Raw genomic sequence first — 20,673 nt, forward strand, 5'->3', positions numbered from 1 at the left:
TATGAGACATTAGAAATCTTATTAATTTCTTACAAAAATAAGAAATTCAAAAAATAAGAAAATAGAAAGAACCAGGGTTCCTCAGTTACTTACATTTTACATAATAAAATTTGGTTGAAACTACAGATTTTAGAAAAATAATAAAGCAAGTTACGATTGTTCTAAGTGAGCTGGAATATTTCAATCTTCTATAACAGCAGTGAAAAATCAAGAGCTTCAATCTTCAGGAAAAGCACATGCATATACATACCCAAGGGATTACAATGTAAAAGATTGCAATGCATTTAAATGAACATGCTTATTTCAGTCACTCTTCCAAATTGAAATTGAAGAATTTTTTAGCTTTGGGTTTTTTAAAATTTATTTTATTTTTTTTTTAAGTCAGGAGACATGTATTTTGGCATGTTGATATCAATAGTGAATCTCTTTAGCCATAAAAACTGTCTCTTAATTTTTCTCTTTGTTCACAAAGAGAAAAAAAAAGTTCACAAGCTTTTGGGACTGGAAAAATAAGTGAAATCCAGGATCATCTCAAAGGTTCCCATCCAGTTAACAAGGACCATTTAAGCATAATTCCTTTACACATAACAATTATTACTGCACAAGTAAATCAGTTATAAATACTATTTGTGAGAAATGTCAGCGTGCCCCAGTGTGCTCCAAAGAAGTTGAAGGCAGGAGCGGACCAAGTGCCAAAGATAAAATGCACACCTGTCACAAGGCTGATTGATGTATCTGTTGCTTACAAGTGAGTCATGCAGTCAAAGGATCCTGCTTGGGTTGGTCTACAAGGCCAAACCTCACAGCTGTGTAGGTACCTTTACTTAATATTTCCTTTTACATTGTACTTTATAATTACCCTGCTGCTTTTGGAACAGGAGTAAAATTCAAATTAGGGGAGCAGTTCTATTAAGAAGTCCTGAGTACTTACAGAAGAGAAATTACATTCAGACTTTATAGTGTATATGAAAAATTAGGACAGATGTGACTCACTGGAGCTCAAGTAAAGTGAAAACTTCTTTTTATCCATTAAATCAGTAGTAGAAAAAACCCCCAACATTTAATGCAAACTGAATTTGCAGTTTACTTTAGGGGAATTTGCCAGTTGCAGACATAAAACCTGCAATGCAATCTAGCTAAGCAATGCTTCATTGCTACAAGCACAGAAGCCTTTTCTAAACTCTTAAGTGAACTTGAAGTTATAGATTTAGCATTGTTTGCAGACCACTAAATATTCCAGGTCCCACTAGTCCTGTACTGTCCAAACCCTGTTTTCCACAAATTAGATTCCTAGTGCAGAACCCAAAGCAGCACAAGAGGTGGGGGAGGGAGGGAGGGAGGGAAGGCATGTGGCTGAAATTATGGACTTCTTGCATAAGAGAAAATTGGAATGTCAATCTTTGCCTGTTTCCCAAGACAATAAATCTTTGAATTAACTGTGTTCATGAGCACTTGAAATGAAAAGCCAGCTATACTTCCTCTCAGCCACTTTAACGAAGCACAGAGGGGAAAAAAAAATCAAACAGTAGGAAGGAAAAAAAAGCTGAACAGGCATATAGACTTTGGCACATAGAAAATTAAAGCAGTTTAAAAATTGTCTTCACTTAATAGCAACCCAAACTGTTTGAAATAATTGCTGTTCAGCAACAAAGATAAAGATACGCTACTTCACATAAATATCTAATGACTTCAACATGAGGAACTAACTATAATGGAGTGTCATATTAAAATATAAAAAACCACTGATGGAAGTTTCAGCAGCAATGCAATCTCTAAAGTTCCATTTTATGGTGAGCTGCAGGTTTGGTGATTAGTGATGGGTGCAAAAGCATTATAATTCAAAGAATATATATACTTACCTGATAAGTACCATTGTGAATATCCTTTTTAAATGCAAACTGCAAAGAGGACAACTGTAAGTGTTATTCAGAAAGCTCTAGTGCCAAAAGTGTGTTTTTAAATGTCAAAATACAAGTAAATTTTGAAAAGCTGCATAAAATACTTTCTAACAACCTAAAATAGTGTCATCTGGAGCTTTCGAAGTAACACACATAGGGAATGAAAAAAATTTAGATGTTCATCTTTAGGATTTTTATCATCACAGATGATAAATTCAAATTCATTTTTTATTCAAATATTGGTGACTGAATAAAGGATGCAAGCCTTTCAAATGTGGAATATAAATATCAGCTGGGGAGAAAAATGCAGTATAGTACAACATATATGTGTATTTTTTCTCATTTATGTTGAAAAAGGAGATGTGTAAAACAGTTATAAAATAATACATGACAGTAGAGATTGTTAATTTTATGGAGTTATAGCTAATGTGTTCAAATACATTCATATTTTCATTTAATTTTTTTTCTTACAATGATAGAAAAACAGAAAAAAAAAGGATGGAAGTAAAAGTTTCATGTCATTTCATTCCATTCCACAAACATTCATTAAAAAAGAGAAAAAAAAGAATTGTGAAGCTCTTGGTTATTTTACCAGCTAGATTTAAAGTAAACTTCAAGGAATTATTCTAATTGGATTATATATTTACTTAAGAATGGAGGAATTGCAGTAGCACAAGTACTTCTTAGAAGCTCTACATGTTCAGGATCTGAATAACAAAAAAAAAAGTCTTGGGTTATAGAAAGACAAGAAGTCTGGCCTTCTTGTTCAGTTCTGCTTCTTACTCTTCTGTATTTATCCATGGGAGAGCATACCCATCTGTACAACCACAACCCTTATGCTTTGATCCTTTGATCTTGACAGAAATACCCCCACTAAAGAAATTTGGACCAAGTCAACTTTATTTTTTAATGAGTTTGGACTGTAGAGGAATCATCTGTATCATTGAATTAAATATTTCCAAATTAATCACTCAGATTCCTCTGATAAGCTGTGCTTCATAGCAAAGAAGTATACTTAGAGGAGGTGGATATGCTTTTGTGTCCAGGAATATCAGGACTCATAAATTACAGCACTTTTTCTCACTACTGCTGCATGGTAGGGGAAACAGGGCATGATTACATTCTTCTATCTATTGTCTCATTTTTTAGATATTTTATCAGCTGATGTAAATTAGAAATGCCTTCAGGTCATTTTAACTTACCATTGACGTGATCATCTTGCTTACAATGATAGCATTCATAAAAGTACAAAATGAAATTCAAGAGCAAAGGCATTACTTGCATTGTTTGTGATTTAGCCATTACCACCAGGCCCAAGTCCTCCGTGATTTCAAGTTGTTCCTAAGTGTATTGACCTATTTTCCTCGAAGCCTCACTGCAACATCTTCTTTATCATGCAGCTCTTAATTCAAATATTACACAGAAACAACACGATAAGATTAAAAAGTTTCAGGAGGATAAAAAATTAAAACTTTGAGAAAAGCGATATAGTTCCCCAGTGTTGTCTGATCTGAAAGCATACCTTCATACCATTTCTTCTTTTACAATGTGTAGAAATTTTAAAATATCCAGGACTATCAGACAAGCAAAAGTAGTCCCTGCTCTTTTTACATCTATATTGCTTCATGTATCTAATATCCAACTCCTAGTTCTTAATAGAAGTAGTTTGGAAATACTCAGTGTACACATTTATTGCTGGGAGCTGAGATTCCAAGAGTTATGGTTAATGGTTAATGGAACACTGTGAGGTTTCCCAGTAGCCATATTAAGATTTACCTTTCATACCAATATGACACAAAAGCATCAAAACTGCACTCTGACCTTCATTCATGTAATTTAGTTAAATTACATCAATCTTATTTTCTTTTCTTGGTTGAGTGGAGATCATGCTGTTTCATTTTAGGAACAATTTGCCCATGGTGTATTAAGTAGCACATTATGTGTTGGCGAAATGTAATATTGGAAAAAAAAAAAAAAAAAGAGGGATAGCAGAAGGAAATGTACCCTGTAAAAAAAAGTTTTTTAAAAATCTATGAATTACCTGTTCTGTGCTCTGCAAGATGATTGTCTTTGCACCCAGTCAAAGACACTATCATCTAATCAGATTTTACTCAGAATTTCATGTCTCTTCACTCTGAGAAAAAAGAAACACAGGCTGGTTAAAAGATGATGGCTGAGATTAAAAGGAAAAATCAGTTATCAGAGGCAAGACTGAAGAAGATTGAACTGCCTAAATTAGAAAATGGAATCTAAAACCTGAAGCTTGGTGGCTGCCTGGGTTTCCTAGACACTGGTATTTTGCAATATGTTGTTCAGGCCTTTTCAGGTGAAGCCCTAACTGTAGTACACCTCTTTGTGAAATTTAAAAATAAATGCTACTCAACAATGCTGACTTGGTAGAGCAGCACAAATATCCAAAATTCAGACTTAATGGTTTTTTTTAAATCAATACCCACAACTGCCACCCAGTTTTCCATAGTAGTCAACTCCAGAGAACAAAGCCCTCCTCAGAGGGCGAGGATGCAAGGCCAAATTTCTTATCTGTCGGGCTCTATCAGGAGGCAGGTAAGATTGTGTGCCCATGTCTCTGTATGTGTAAAGATACATGGAAATATTTGGCTTATTCCTTTCTTTCTCTTCTTGAGGGTAATATCAAAAAGTGGTATTATTTATTTGTGATTAAAATATATCTGCCATATTTACGCTGTTTACACAATTTCCTCAATATGATTTCTTACTTTGTTTTGTGCCTCTGACATGTTTCAGTCTACATTTCTAATTACATTAACTAGTGCACAAATTTAACTAGAATTTTTAAATAAATATATCCCAAAATTGTATTCTTTACTTTTGTTATTTTGTCTACAGTGTCTAATCCTTATTTATGTAAAAAAAACTTTCATGATGTGATTTGAAAATCAGTAACTTAGGAAGATTTTTCAAAGTAGCAAGGCCAGACTTTCCAGGTTCTGTGGTTTCATTGACATAAGAATATCTATAGTATTATGCCATTTATTTCCAGTAGCAAATTCTGCACTGTGTACTTCATCAGGCTGCAAGACCTTTTCTACCACATGTGGACTTCAGTACAGTTGTCCCTTTACCCTCTACACTGCATTTGTCGTTGTGCTAAGCAACAAGGTTACACTGTGACCTTCTTTTAGAGTGTGGTTGTCCATTAAATAAATGTTAATTCATTTCAGCATCATCATTCTAATAGATTATAATGACCTTAGGTTCCTTCTAGGTGGAAATGAAGACAATTGTTATACCAAATGGTTTATTCCAAGAGTTAATTACATTGTGAATCCTTTAGGAAGTACAGTAAAACCCCTCTAGCAATGCAAACCTTTCTCAAAGGGTCAGACAACCCTAATTGTTCATCTCCTATTCCAGGGTTAAATGCTATTAGCACAAAAATTGTAACTCTGGCTACCTTGCCATGTCCAAGTATTCTGGACAAGGAATGGGCCATATTCATGCCACTATAGTAACTCTTGGTGAGAAAACATTTAGTTGTAGCTGTAGCTTTCAGACAAGACCCAGCAGGCTAAAAAGGGGTAGTCATACTCTGTTCTTTAAATCCTAAATTCAGCATGTTCTCCCATATTTCTCTCTGTAAGGACTATGGCATTGAGCTTTCCATCCTAGTCTGGCTTTTTTAGGTTTCCTAAAACATATTATAAGTTTAACAAATCTAAAATTTTCTGACATAAATTAATATGGGTTGGTGTTTTTCTGCATCAGGTGAAAGCTCAACTACATTTTGTTTGGTTTGTATATTTTCTTAATAATTATTTTCAGTGGGAGGTGGAACATTCATTTTAGTTGGGAAAAATATACTCTACAATTATATTTTACACTTGCAGTGGGTAAAATTTTGAAAAGAAAATTAGACAAATCACAGAGAAGAAAATATTTTGAAAATAATAAGCACAATAGGTTATTTGAAAACTAAAAAACACCATCCAAATTCCACTTTTTAGCTGGGCATATTCTTTCCCTCTTGAAATAATAAAAATAAATCCTTGAGATAGCTTTGTATGACATAACACTAGTTTTCCTCAATTTTTCTCTCTGCCTTTTAAGAGCTATTGCTACTCCAAGGTAGACAGCTCAGGCCCACACACCCGCTCATTCATATAAAAAGTGAAAGTGAGAAAAATCTGTGGATCACAATAAAAACATACAGTAGCCAGTGAGGTAAAACCTGAGTGTGAATTTGTGCCCAGGAAAGTAGGGCTGCATCAAAGGTGATGGTTACTCAGTTAGGCAAATGCAATAACTTCAAATGTCCTCTCCTTCCTTCCCTAGGTTATTTTTTGGCTGAGCATAACATCATATAATCTGGAATATCCATCTGGTCAGTAGGAGCCAGCTACATTGGCAGCCTCCTCTCACAGCTTCTTGTGCATCTCAATCCTGCCCAAACCCTCCTGCACTGCTCAGCAACAGATAAAACATGGTGTGCTATCAATATTGTCTTGGTCACAAATCAAAACCAGCACCATACAAGATGCTATGACTAAAATTACCTCTACCTCTGAGAAAACCGGTACAAGACCTTATTATTACTGTGTTTGATTACAAAAAAGGTGCTCATGAGCACTAAAAAAATTAGAACTCTACCTGGAGAACTCTAATCTCTATAGTGTTTCTCCAATTCCTGTGTGCTGTAAGGTTCACTCAAAAAAATGTATATGAGGTTATAAGATACCCTAGGAAGGATATATCTATTCTCTTTACTTCTCTTCAGCCTCTATTTGTGAGATCTTTCAAGTCCAGTGCTAGACCCAGCTATTAAATTGTTACTAATTATTGGGTAGCATGTTAACTGATATTAACATACAGGGCCTGTGAGCGGTTTAATATTATTAACTGTATTGTCAGATAAAAAGACTGAAACACTTAAAAATTCTTTCCTAGTGGTTTAAGGCTGAGTGGGACTGACCTTGCCCATTTAAGCTTTTTAGGGTTTTACTTCTACATTCGTATGGGTCGCCCTATGCTTCTGTTCAGTCAAAGGACAAAATTAGGCTCAAAACTCAGTTAATCCGACCTATTTTGTCTATATCACTTCTATGTACCTTAGTTATTTTCTTTAGGATGAAATGAACCAAAGATATTCTTTCTCCCATTTAATGAAAAAAATAAATCTACGTGATCTAGATGGCAGACTTTGGTGTAGTTTACCAGATGAATCCAGATGCAAATGATCTCGTGACTGATTTTATTCTGTTTTTGACATCAACTAACCCTGCCATCTAAACTACTTTAAATGCTGAAATTATTTCACAAACACAATAGTTTGTCATGTAAAATTGTCAAAGCTCTAAACAAAAATTCTAATAAAATGCGATATCTACTCACACTCAAACACAGACCACAAAAGGGTTCAGACAAAGAACAGTTTTTGTAGGAGGGCAGAGCTATTATCTTAGAGTCAGAAGGCCATTAGAAATGGAAAACTTGGGCATATCAAATGGCCACAGCTAAAAATTTCTCTCTGATATTCTGGTGAAATAATCTCAATATGAGAAATTTTAGCAAGATCCTACTTTTTTATTGAATCAGTACCACCGTATTCTGTGTTACACTAAACAATACCGAGAATCTCCTAATCATTGCAGACCACCACTGCTAGTCATTAACTAAGTGTACTTATTAACCAAATGTTATAATAGTAATAATAAGAATAATAGTATTTTCTTCCAATGTTATTTATGCTGGGAGAAATTCACTCATTTAAGATTCTCAGCAAGATATTTCTTTGCACCTTGAAGATGATTTCTAAGTCCTTGACAAATATTCTGGAGAGATAAAGGGTATTAAGGGTATTAAAACTGGCCAATGATAAGAGATGAGATAGGATGCTGAATCCTCAGTTACACAGATTTAGTGGTTATGGACTTAAATGGAAGGGCAGCACCATTTATTCTAGGAAATTCTGTCTCTGACAAACAAAAGACACTTCTACAGAAGATAAACTTTTATTTTGCGTAAATGAAAAGTTGCCTCATTGTGACAGCAATAGGTTTCTCTGTAGGATGAATGTGTTTGCTGACAAAAGCACCTAGACATTCCTTGTGATGGTAGACATGGTGAAAGAGAAATGTTTCACAGTTTGTGTTGTTTCCTTCCTATATATTTTACCTTTCTTTCAGGTGTTATTAATATTATAATTATGTATATAATCTTATTCTACTATTTCACTATTTTTGTATCTACTGAATTCACCCTAGTTTTTTCACTAGTCATGGAACACCAAGCATCTCATGTAAAAACAATGTAAGTGTATAACAGGGCAAAGAGGACACCAGTTTAAAGAAGAAAACAAGATGAGAAATAAGATGAAGTTCAGCAGGGCTCCATCACTATCTCTAAGTCCATTCAAAATATGGCTGTAATACATCTTGGCTTTAGTTAGCTCCCTAAGTTTGATTCTCCCTAGTTATGCTTAGAGGCCTGAAAAGATCCTTACATTTTGTCTTTAAGGTTTGTACAAAAATTAACTGACTATACTGACTATGTTAAAATTGTACTGATTTTTGGCATCATTACATGTTGCTTCTTTAAAGAAAATTAGCAAAAGACTATAATCTTGAAAACCTGAACCATAGATAATAAATATTTTTTCACACTGTTTTGTAAATCAGCTAATTAAAGTTGCAGAAATTATAGATTTGGGAGTGGCAACATCTGCTAAATATTACTTTTTCCTCTATATTTTCTTCAACAATGTCAGGGACTGCTGTGTTACATCTCAGAGTAATTTTGTTCTTCTTTCACATACCTTTGTGTTGCTTGTATTCAATTCACATCTAAACTTCACAAACAAAATGTTTAGAGATTTACTTTCTTTCAAATAAAACTTGAGAATAGAGAGAAACAGATAATAGCTTCAGGGAGGTCAGGAAATGATCTGTCAGTAGGTATTGGCAAAAAAAACAAACTGCTGTTACAACTGAAAGTGGATGCAAGTCATCAAAATGATACTCTACACTGTTTGACTAGTTCTTCACTGCCTGTAATAGTAGTTTAAACGCATATCTGGAATGCAGACCACTGTTTGGAGATATGCAAAGTTAGGAGCCTGAATCTGTAGCTGGGAGAATTCTTCTAAGGTGTTTGTCTGATGTTCTAACCCATCTCTGGTAGTGGCTGTAATGGGTTCCTAGGTAATAGAAAGAGTTAAAATACAATGGGAGTTCTGGAGGATATTCTTCCTGTCATCCAGTAATTAATAGCCATTGAAATTTCTACTAAAATTTACTACTCCTTTGATAAATATATCACTAGTAACTACTGCCTTGGTGTACTCTTGCCAACTAAGTCAGACCAAAAAATAATTCTTATAGAATTGCAGTTATCAGCACAGATACATCAACCCTTCTAGATTAACTCTTCTAGATTCTTCCTGATATTAGCCCATAAAAATAAATGGGTGTTTTAATAATATCTGTGTCCTCATCATGTATTTTTCTAGCTTAACTTTCAGTTAAAACAGAAACTGCCACACTGAGGACAGATTTGCATCTGTCCTAGTACTCTTGAATTTTTCCACTTTGATAAAACTAATTTGCCAGTCTTCATTAAAGACATTAACTTTTCCACAGAAAAAGAGTATTCCCCTTTTCTCACTCACACACAGAGAAATGTGTGTCCTTGTTTTATGATGTTTCTTCATTTTCCAGCTGCACACAGAGGTAATCCAACTAGCTATTTTAAATTCAACAGCTATAAAATTAGATGCAATGAGTTATTTTTTTAGTGCAGCAGAATGATTCCTAGAAATGCTATGTGAAAAATGAGTATATTTACCTGTTCTCAGAAACACTGCAGCCAGAGCTGAATAACTTATGCATTGTCAGATTTATGTCAGATTCTTGGAGTTACATGAAAGAACGGGGTTATAGCTTTTGAAATCCTTTGCATGTGCAATCTCACAGTTGGTACGAACCAACATTTGCAAACAAAAGGTATCTGAAGCATGATTTGAAGACAGAAATCTTTTGCTACAGTGCATGATTCCACTGTGGTTTTTTTATACATTAATTCACTTTCTGGAAATCCACACTACAGGATGATACAAGTAAAAAAGAGCAGAGTAAAAAATATGTATCCTAAATTCTGGCATCCTTAAATAGCATGATTAACTGTAATAATTTTGCTGTAAATTTGGCAAAAATAGTTAACATACATAGAAATGTCTGTTAGAAATACAGATTAGAAACAAACACATTTGTACACTGAAAAAAGGTAGATAATAAAGCATCAGAAGTATGTATAATTATATGTTTATATGTAGTACTCTCTACTTAGTTTAGATTAAGTATTACTTAACATTAAACATCAAGCACTGTACTATCTACACATAATAAGAACTTATTCAAATGTTATGGCTCCAGCTTTGTTAAAATTTTATTGGAAAGCTGCTCATAAAAACTCATGAAAATTTATAATTTCTTGGACCATAATTTCAAGTAACAGCCTATAGTGATTTTTTAAAATGTTAAATTAGAAATAGTCTTGTAAAATTAAACTACTGCTTAATGCATAATAATATTTCATTTAAAACTTCCAGCAACATGTTGTGGTAGTATTTAAATAAAGAGGAAAAGTTATTAAAAAAGTTCCTTCATTGCTTTACAACTTTAAATAAATTGCCTTAATCTTAAATATGTCAATTATTTTGGCAGAATGCTTAAGAAAGTTAATGGAATACCGATGTTCAAAGTTAACTAAGATGAGTCAATGGTGAAGATGACCAACCTGACTGGACAGAGAAATTTTCCTGGAACTCAAGAAAAAAAGAGAATTTATGACATTTGGTAGAACAGGTAGGAAACTCACAAGACCTACAAGGATATTGTGAGGTTATGCAGGGACAAAATTAAAAGGGCCAAAGTTCCACTAGAACTGTTTCTGGATCGTGCCATAAAAGACAATAAAAATATTTCTGTAGCTACATCATCAACCGAAGAGGGTCTAAGGAGGCTCTCAATTCTTCAGAGCATATGGGAGGAAACATAGTGACAAAGGACGAGGAAGAGGAGGCACTTAATTCCTTTACTTAAGTTTTTATAGTAAGACCAGTTCTTCTCCAGGAACCCACACCTTGTCCTGTCACTACACACCTTTGTAAAGTCCCTCTCCAGCCTTCTTGTAGGCCTACGTTAGGTATTGGAAGACTCCTGCTTGGTCTTCCTGGAGCCTTCTTCAGGCTGAACAATCTCAGCTCTCTCAGCCTGTCTTCATAGGAGAGGTGCTCCAGACTCTGATCATGTTGGTGGCCTCCTCTGAACTTGCTCCAATAGGTCTGTGTTGTTCTTATGTTGGGGGCCCCAGAGCTGGACACAGTGCTCCAGGTGGGGTCTCATCAGAGTGGAATACAGGGAAAAAAAGGATAAATTTATAATTTTACAGCATTCCCTGTGTTACTTATGATATGAAGATGGAGCATCTGAAGGACAGAAACAATGCCAAAAATTCTGACAAGGAAAAGTTAAATTCAATAGATAGAATAATTACACTGACTCACTAACGATTTCTGTTATTTATTTCTATTGTCCATTTGCCTCTGAATTTGTGCTTGTGTAAAGCAATGCCAGACAAATTGTTTCTCAAAATTTCAAATTAAATAAATCACTATAATACCAACCCTGGAGGGAAGGTTGCAGATGCTGGAGGAAGCTTAATCTGAATCAATAGCCAGAGAGAAGGATTCACTCATTTCTTTTTACACTTAAATGTAGCCTGCAGTTTCTCATACAGCCAGAAGAAACTGTGGGTGGCTGATAAGTATCAGGAAATTCTCCCAGCTTGAACTGTATCTCAGTGTTTTGCAAAAGCAAAAGGATATAAACACTGAAAAGAGTTTTGTAGTAATTCATTTGTCTGTCCTTTTCAGAGCTAATTAAACACAGAAACTTTCTATATCATCTATCAACTGGGTTTTATTTATTTATTGTACAAAATAACCACATCAAATATCAAAAGCAACAAATGATAAGAAATAATTCAGCATTCTATGTGCTAAATCTGAAATGCACATTAATGGAGCACCAGCAAACTTGACAAAATGCCATGGCATAATTATTTCCTAATTAGCTAGTGTAGTCAAACATGTAGGATTTACTGCTACTTACATGACTTTTCATTGTAGAACTCAGAAAAGGAAATTATAACAGCTTCATGCTGTAAAGACGATTCCTTTTGGTTTTGGTTCATCTGCTTAGATAGTTTCATAATGACAGTGTATGCTGAAGCACCTCATGTTTAATGTCATTTTTGATTTAATTTCGAAATCTCTCTAGAGTATGAAATACAAAATGACAAAGACACTGAATTGAATAACAAGTGCGTGTTACAATTGTGTGTTACAATGCGCTAGCCAAGATCCTAATGCCAAGTCCTTATTGTAAATCACATTGATCTATAATTACAATGAACTGTCAAGCTTTTGTATTCACAGAGTGTTTGGAAATAAATCAATGCATCATACAGAATCAGTATCAAATATGTGAAACAGAAAAGTATTTCTGCCTAGAAATATTGTAAACTTAGATTACTCTGAATTTTTATAGACTTTTTAATATTTAAAACTAAAATTGACAAATATTCTTTCCTTTTTTTAATAAAAGAAAATATTTGCATTTGTCTTTGTTTAAAGAAAAAAAAATCTGAAGGCTTTTTTGAATTTTGAAAGGAGTGATCTAATGAGATGTATTTTTCAGCTTGAGGAACAAAACCTACAATTTAAACTCAACTGGTTGATCCAGGTCAATCTGAAGATAAAAGCCTGGCATTTTATAAAGTGTCTGTGTTCCCAAACTGAGAGCACACATGTGTACTAATAGAATAATACATTCAAATTCTATTGTGACTTTTTGATGGAGATCTGGAAAGCATTTTACCAACAAAGTTTCATATTTCTTCCAACATAGAAGGAAGGAACACTGGAGATGATTTTACCATACTGTGATACCTTTATTTTCTGCATTTCACAGCTCACGTTTCATAATCTACTACTTATGAAAAGTGCATTGTCACATCCAAACAAACAAGGCAATGTAAAAATAAACAGAGTGAAATTATATGCATTGGATTTTTATTTTTTTTAATGGTAGCATTATCCTGAGATAAAGGGAAGGACAAGAGATTGTTAATATTCTCAGCATGGCAAGAACACTGCTTTAGAGATCTTCTATACCCTGTTGTGTCCAACCAAAGAGTAGAATGTAAGATCTGTATAATGACTCAGCACAACCATGTTGGCTCCTAATAGCCCCACACAGACATGTGTGGATTTTTTGATAAATACTGATATGACCCAATTTTATTTAGCTTAATAAGTTCACACCACAAATTAATGCTTAAATACCTATGCAATTACAAAGGTAATGTAGCAGACCCTATTATATATTACATGAAGGGTGAGGAAATTTGATTTGTTTGCACTTTGACATCCAAATGTACCTTATCAAGCAATTGATAATTTAACTTACTTTCAATAACTTAAAGCTGTACTTTTAATCAAAAGTGGTGATATAAAATAGAATCTGGTAGGTTGAAGATCCCAAATTGCTCATTTACGTATTTTTAATTACATGTATATATGTAGTGTCTACTTCTTTCATTCTCCATCTCAAAACTTAATTTTTCAGAAAACCATTGTTGAGATACAGAGTACATGTTGTATACTACAGAGACCCTGTAAAACACTGTATATTTTTATTAAAAAAGGGAAATTCCAATTAATAAGGTCACATATCTAGGCAAAGGTGAACACTTGTCTTCACCATGGCACAGAAGCATGGAGTCAGAAGGGAAGAACATGCAAACATTTGCAGTGCTTCCTTTGATTTTTCAAGTTGGCAGCAGTCTCCTATTACAGAACTGACTCTTTTACAAGCATGTTTTGAACAAGAATAGTGTGACTCAGGTCAGGCATTCCTCATTCAGCAATAATGAAAACAGGTCAAGGAGAAGACTTAGAGCCTATGTACAGAAGAAATGTCATCACCCTCACCTCTGTTGCTGAGTGATCCATAGGTCTGACTTCAGTGACCAATTGCCTATATCACAGTACTGAAGGATGCATTGCACTTATGGTGCCCAGAGACTTCAAAATCTTCCTCTGAAAGTTTAGCAGATGTAAAGAGTAATTTCAATGAGAAGATAAAAGCTGCCTACATATTCAATGGAGAAAGATAACATCTACCTCTTCTACAGGGCTTTACATCAGCCCATCTTAAAGTCCTCAAAGTTGGTTGTGTTTTTTTTCTTCCACCATGTCCATATTTCTATATAATTTTTCAGGGGTTTACTCATAACCAAATCTGGGCATAGAGCTTCCTGTAATTTAGAATTTTGAAAATAAATAGATAACTTTAGAAATTCTTCTTCCAAAAGGAAGACATTTGCCTCATCTGGGTGCAGATGTCCCTGAGGTGAATTAATTTTCTTACTATGCAATCTCTAGTAATTGACATAGTACTTACCTGTAGACTTATTGATTTAGCATTATGTGTGAAATATCCCTTGCAATACAGAGGATTGGTTTTAAACCTCAGTATTCTTTATATACTGAAAGATGTACAGACTTTCAAACTGACAGTCGCAATTTTTCAAAGGAGTTTGACATTTGTCCACCAATATTTTCTCTAAACAAAAAACAAGTATGATGCTAAAGATACAGCAGTCTGTTGACTAAGAAGGCAATGTGTTATAGGCCTTCAGAGGATAAACTTTCCATAAGAGAGGCTTCATGGACTGATTTCTAAAAGGGCAGATAAGAATTTAATTGTAGAAACACGTGCTTTGAAAGACCTTCAAGATGCAGCTATCTACAGTTTAATTGTCTAGACTAAGCTTGAGGCCTAGGATGTCTGCATAGACAGTGTACAAACAATTAGTAAGAGCTATCTCCATAGATTGTTGAATGGAAAAAAAATCCCTAAAAATACAGGCAGTTGCAGATTGTTCTCTGGAGATGCTCTCTTCCCAGAGAGATAACATGGATCTAAAGTCTATCATTTAGGTACCTATACTTTAGTAAAGTAAATCCCATCTTCATTGTCTCAAAACTTTGAAATGTCTCCTCTAACATATCTCCAAAATGTCCACTAAAGCTGTCACTCTGTTGATAGACTTTGAAGTCAACATTCCACAGCACTGGTCCTTTCACTTTAATAATAAAACTGTATTCTTGAAAGGATATTGGTTTATTACAGTAAAACCCAGTGAATTGGTGCTAACTTGTTTTGAATGCTCTAAATTTTCCATGGACTCAGAATTTTAAAATCTTGTTTTTAAATACCTCTGATGCAAACTGCAAAACCCAGACTACTGTAGGGCTGGTCACTCCTCAGCATTCTAAACTCTGAAAACTTAAATGATAGCTCTTCTATTGAATGTGTTTGCATTTTCCACAGCAGGATAATGCATTTTCCTATTTATAAACTCAAAAAATTTTACAGTGCTTACCATAACCCTCCTACACAGGTGAAAGCTTATTTCTTTGTGCTCACCATGGTATAGCTCGTTTCTTGAGGCACAGAGAAGGACATTGTAAATAACATTTCAACACCCACTTCCCAGTTAATAACGAACAAACAGAATGTATAGCTAGCCCATTTAAAGTAGAAAAAGGTCAATAAATACATAAGAGCTGTTAGTCATGTCTGTAATCTGCCATATACAACAAGAATCACCATTAAAGAGGTAAAAAAGCTGATATTACAGGTCTTGCTTTAGCTTCACTAACTGTAAAAAATTGCCCCTGTTCTTATTTCTCCTCCTTTCTATGCTTTCTGCTTCTACCTGCATTACAAAGACAGCTCTGTGATCAACACACTGATTTTGTCCAGAGGAGACTCGAGCTGAAGGCTCACAAGACACAAGCTGTGCCTTTCACTTAGTTCTGCTGTGAACACATATGATTTACTATAGAACATATTTCACAGCACCAGTCACAGGTAATTCTAGAAGAAAAATTCTAAGTGAATTGGGAGTGGAAATGAGATTAATGTTACAGGATCAGACAAAGCAACCACCTCTGCTGCTTAGCATTCAAAAGAGGGGTAAAATGAAATATTTGTTTTTTGGTACTTGAGTATCAATTCCAATACTGAAAATAGCTTTAGTTTCACCTAAAATTTTAAACTTTCGCAGTAAAGAAAAAGAGGAAAATTATCACTTGAAGTCACGTTCTTAATGGCAATTGTCCATGGACTTTAGAAATGGTAGTGTTTAAATGAAATTATGTTTCATATTTAAAAGCTGGGGTAATTGCTGAAAGCTTAACTTGCACACTGGCCTTATGCTTGGTCCAGGTCCCAGGCCTCACTTTTTCTTTGCTGCTGATTTCTTGAAGAAATAACCATATTAATTATTTCATGTTTATATGCCTCATGTCAACCAATTATCCAGATAAGTTTTAGTCCCTTTCATTTCCCTTGAAATGAAGAAAATAAAAGCTAAGGCACCCATTGGTAAGTACTAAGAAAGTGAATCTTAAAATATACCTGGTCCAGGAACATTATAAATTGACTGCAAAAAGGCAGTTGTAAAAACTTGAAAGAAAAGTGAAATTAAATCATAGTATTATGTAAGTTTTTCTAAGCCTGAGAGAGCTGACTCTTTACAAAATAATTTATTTTTTGATATCAAAGCACTTCAATCTCAACTTACTTTTAATAGATGGCTTTAGTGACTGTATTTGTGATGGCAGAAACCTTAGGGAACACATTGCACCAATGCTGTAGCTCACGAAGAAACAGACGCAGTGTAGTGTATCATGACAGGTTGAAATGGAATTCCAGCCATGTGAAGGTAAATTTTCCAGCTGTGCTAGCACAGATTGGAATAACTCACTCATGACTGCTGCAGAAGAAAGTGTCAGTCTATATCTCAAACTGTAGCTATCAACCACTTTGTACCACTGCCTGCAGCAGACAGGGAAAAATTGAAAAGTAACAATGTGAGATTAATGCATTTCTGTGAAGTAACTTGCAGTATTATAATATTTTTTACAATCACTATTTTTCTATTTAAATAATTTTTTCTCCGAGTTTATGAACATTCAGGTTTTTTCTTAATAGGGCCATACTACTTATTGCCACGGTATTCTTTTTTCTCTTAGAGTGGCTGTTTTTTTATACATATTCACCATGCTAGTGAAGATTGTTCTACTATCATGACTAATAAACAAAGGTAGTTATGTCCACACATAAGAGTAAAATGGGAATAAAACTACAAGGAGAATATATATGTAGTAGGATAATGCAGGATGATTGCAGAAAGACCTGGGGCATCACAAAATGGACTCTTGAAAGTATCAGTCACTCTATCAATAAAGCATTATGTTTTCTTTGAAAAACAACAGGTGAATTTTGAGCAAGTGAACTTGTCAAATTAACAACACTGATTTTAACTAAGCACACTTTTTTCCTATTCAACAGTTCAGAAATCACACTGAGTCTCTCAGGTCTCATTTCTGTGATTAAAATTCATCAGACATCCAGCTCTTTGGTTTGTGCTTACAGGAGATGGGATTTCTAAATTGGTTTCCTATCTAATGCAGGCTTGGAGTAGTTTGGACTTCAAGATCAGACAAATACAAGTCTTTGAACAGGGACACAGGAACCTAAAATGTGCAAAAATATCAACAGAAGATACATATTAACATCACTGAGTTTAGATAATGCTTCTCTCTCCTTTCTTTATTCCTGACCTCATGATATGTTACAATACACAGAATATGAGGCATTACCTTCAAAAGGAAAACCCAGCATAAAAACAAACAAGAGAACAGAGGACAGAAAGGATGAAGAATGTTAAAATTCTAATGGTTCCTACAAGATATAAATAAGAGGAGCCTTATTAGAGTAAATATCCTATTATTTTTCAAGACTATAAACTCCTTTGGAAGTAATGATTGTCTGTTTTCCCAACTGTGGCAGTACAAGCTCATTCCTGACTGGACTTTCTAAACTAATTTCCCTTGGAGTATTTTAGATTTAGATTTTAGATTTAATGTCAGAAATTATCAACTTAATTTTAGTTGGTGTCTGGTCTCACAATCACTGATTTCAGGCATAAAGTCATTAGATGAAGGAATCCTATATTAAAATGGTGAGAAAATAGCTGGAATATAGATATGTTCTCATTAAAAAAATTGTTGTATGTGACAATTTAGTAGTTTCTGTACCCATAGAAGGGTAAGTGTATCAGGGACAGTCTATAATTCTAATCTATACACTCACCTTGTTGTATATTTATACCTATAAATCTAAACAGTGAAGGCAAAGGAAAATCTTCCTCTGCTTTTATGCAAGAAATACATAAAGTGCAAACATGAGCCTCAGTATCTCACAGCCACTTACACCTCTCTCCTTATCGCATACACATCTGGGTGTTTTATGTGACTCAGTGAAAACTTACAGTACCTCAGTGGTTCAAACATTTCAGTTTGCCTGAAATGAAAGGAAAATGCCTCTTCAGGTGATACTGTGCCTTCTGTGCTCTCATCCTTTTTCCAGCGCACATTTCATATACCACTAATCTCAAAATTTCTGACTTTTGTGTGGTCTCATAGTGACTTTCTGTAGGAGCTTAAATCCTCTCAGAAAAACTGTACAGCCACTCAAAAATAGCACTCCTTCCTGAGCCAACCAAACCTTTTAAACACCTAGAAAAGACCCTAGAACCAGTAACTACTAAACCCCTAAAAGCTGGATTCCATACCTATTTTACAATAGGATTTAATGTTGTTGAACTGTGTCTGTTTAAATAACATTTATGCCAGTGAAAATCTTCATTAGCTGTTTGGCAAATTCACTCAACTTCTGCCAGCTGCAGGACTGGATAGAAAATGAACTCTAATTGGACTTTGAGGTAGCAAATTTGACACTCTACAGAAAAAGAACTATCTGAAAATTTGCAGCTGGGGTTTAGGTTTGTTTTGGTTTGCTTAATTTTGATACTTCTTTCACCACAGATGCTTTGAAACAGATGAAAATTATTTATTCCAGACCCAACCAGCTTTTCACCAGCTGTAGAAAAGTCAAACTGGGTGGAAGAGGAGGTACTCATTTTAGTATTCCTCTATTTAAATTTGACTCAAGCATCCATGGAAAATATTAGGCTCCATTCACAGACTATTTATAAAAAGCAGAAGGAAAATTAAACTAAACTGCCAGAAAGAAGGTTCATGCCTGCAGAACTCAAAGCAATGATTTAGGAGTGATTTACAGCACCTGCTGACAGCAAAAGTGAATAACTATGTCCTGTCTCTCTCCTCTGTATTGCTATGCATTGTCATGCCACACGAAAACAAAAGCTACAGAGAAGGAAACAATTCTCAAAAGTCTGGCCCCAGGTTCAGTTACACAGAATTAGTGTAACTACTGTGTACTGAGGTCAAAGTAGCCTGGTAGTCTCAGAAGAAAAATTAGGAAACCTAATGTTGGAGTACAAGTTCCTATTGAGATGCTGCAAACCCACCCCCTAAACCAAAAAAACCCAACCAACCAAAAAAAACCTACAAAACACCCCAAACCAAAACAAACCAACTCCCTGAAAAGCAAAACCCCACATGTGACTGTAGGAAAACTTGCATGCCCAGAAAATGAGCTGGATGTGTATACACACAAAACATAGAATTTGTACAAGAAGAAGGAAATAAAATATTTATAGGAGTCCCAGATGCCAAGGATTTCTAGAGCTGAAACACACTTTTACATACTCCTGATAGTCCTTACTGGTCTCTTCTATGCTTTTAATGTTTCATCATGACCCTCTTGAAATGGCAGTAATGACAAGAGTGGAAGATTCAGTAGATATATTCAACCTACATACTCATGGTAATGAGTAATGCTGTGTCACAGTAATGTTTTTCTGGTTTAAATTTTGGCTTTTGTTTATTTTCACAAAATTTATCATTCTTTGAATGCATTTCAGAGAATTCCCACAGCGATGCCAAGATCTCTTACATGGAAATAACCTATTTTGAAAATAATACCAAATATACAGAGTAATCTGAAGATCATTATCCTTTACCTGGCCTACTTGGTCCAGTTTGGTCCTCCTGAATATAGAATATATTGACATGGTGTATGAGTCCAGAAAAGGTGTGAGTTACCAAGATGGCTAAGGCACTGCAGCACATAGCATATGAGGAGAGGCTGGGATAACTTGGTTTATTCAGTATAAAAAAGAGAGAATGAAAAGAGATCTGATAACTATCTATGTCTGATGTGAAAACACTGAGAGAATGAAAACATACTTTACTTGAAGGTTCATGGTGACAGGACAAAAGACTGTGGACACGATACCTATTAGAGGAAATTACAGGCAAATGTTAAGAAAAACTTTTAAATTATTGGAATACATTCCCTAAAGAGGTTGTATAATCTGCATCCTTGGAGATGTGTTCTAAACACAACACTGAGAAAAGTAATCTATCTGGCCTTTCTTTGAGCAGGTCAGTGGACTAAATGATTCTCACATATCCCTCCCAATCAAAATTGTTTTATGACACTTTGATTCAGGTAAGAGAAATTCTCAGTTTAGCTATTCTGCAATGCTAGGAAATATTCACAGCTTTTTCTATTAATTTGAATGAAGGATGAATTTCAGTGAAATGGAGATAAGGTCACCTTCATAGTAGTGTCCAATACAGAATTATTAATGCATTCACTCTGCTAAAGGGAAAATACAGGGAGAAATGAAGAGAAGCATCATTTGCATCTAATTGGTTGATTACAGGTAT

Source organism: Zosterops lateralis (genome assembly GCF_965231275.1).
Source record: "Zosterops lateralis genome assembly, chromosome: 1".
NCBI classification, from domain to species: domain Eukaryota; kingdom Metazoa; phylum Chordata; class Aves; order Passeriformes; family Zosteropidae; genus Zosterops; species Zosterops lateralis.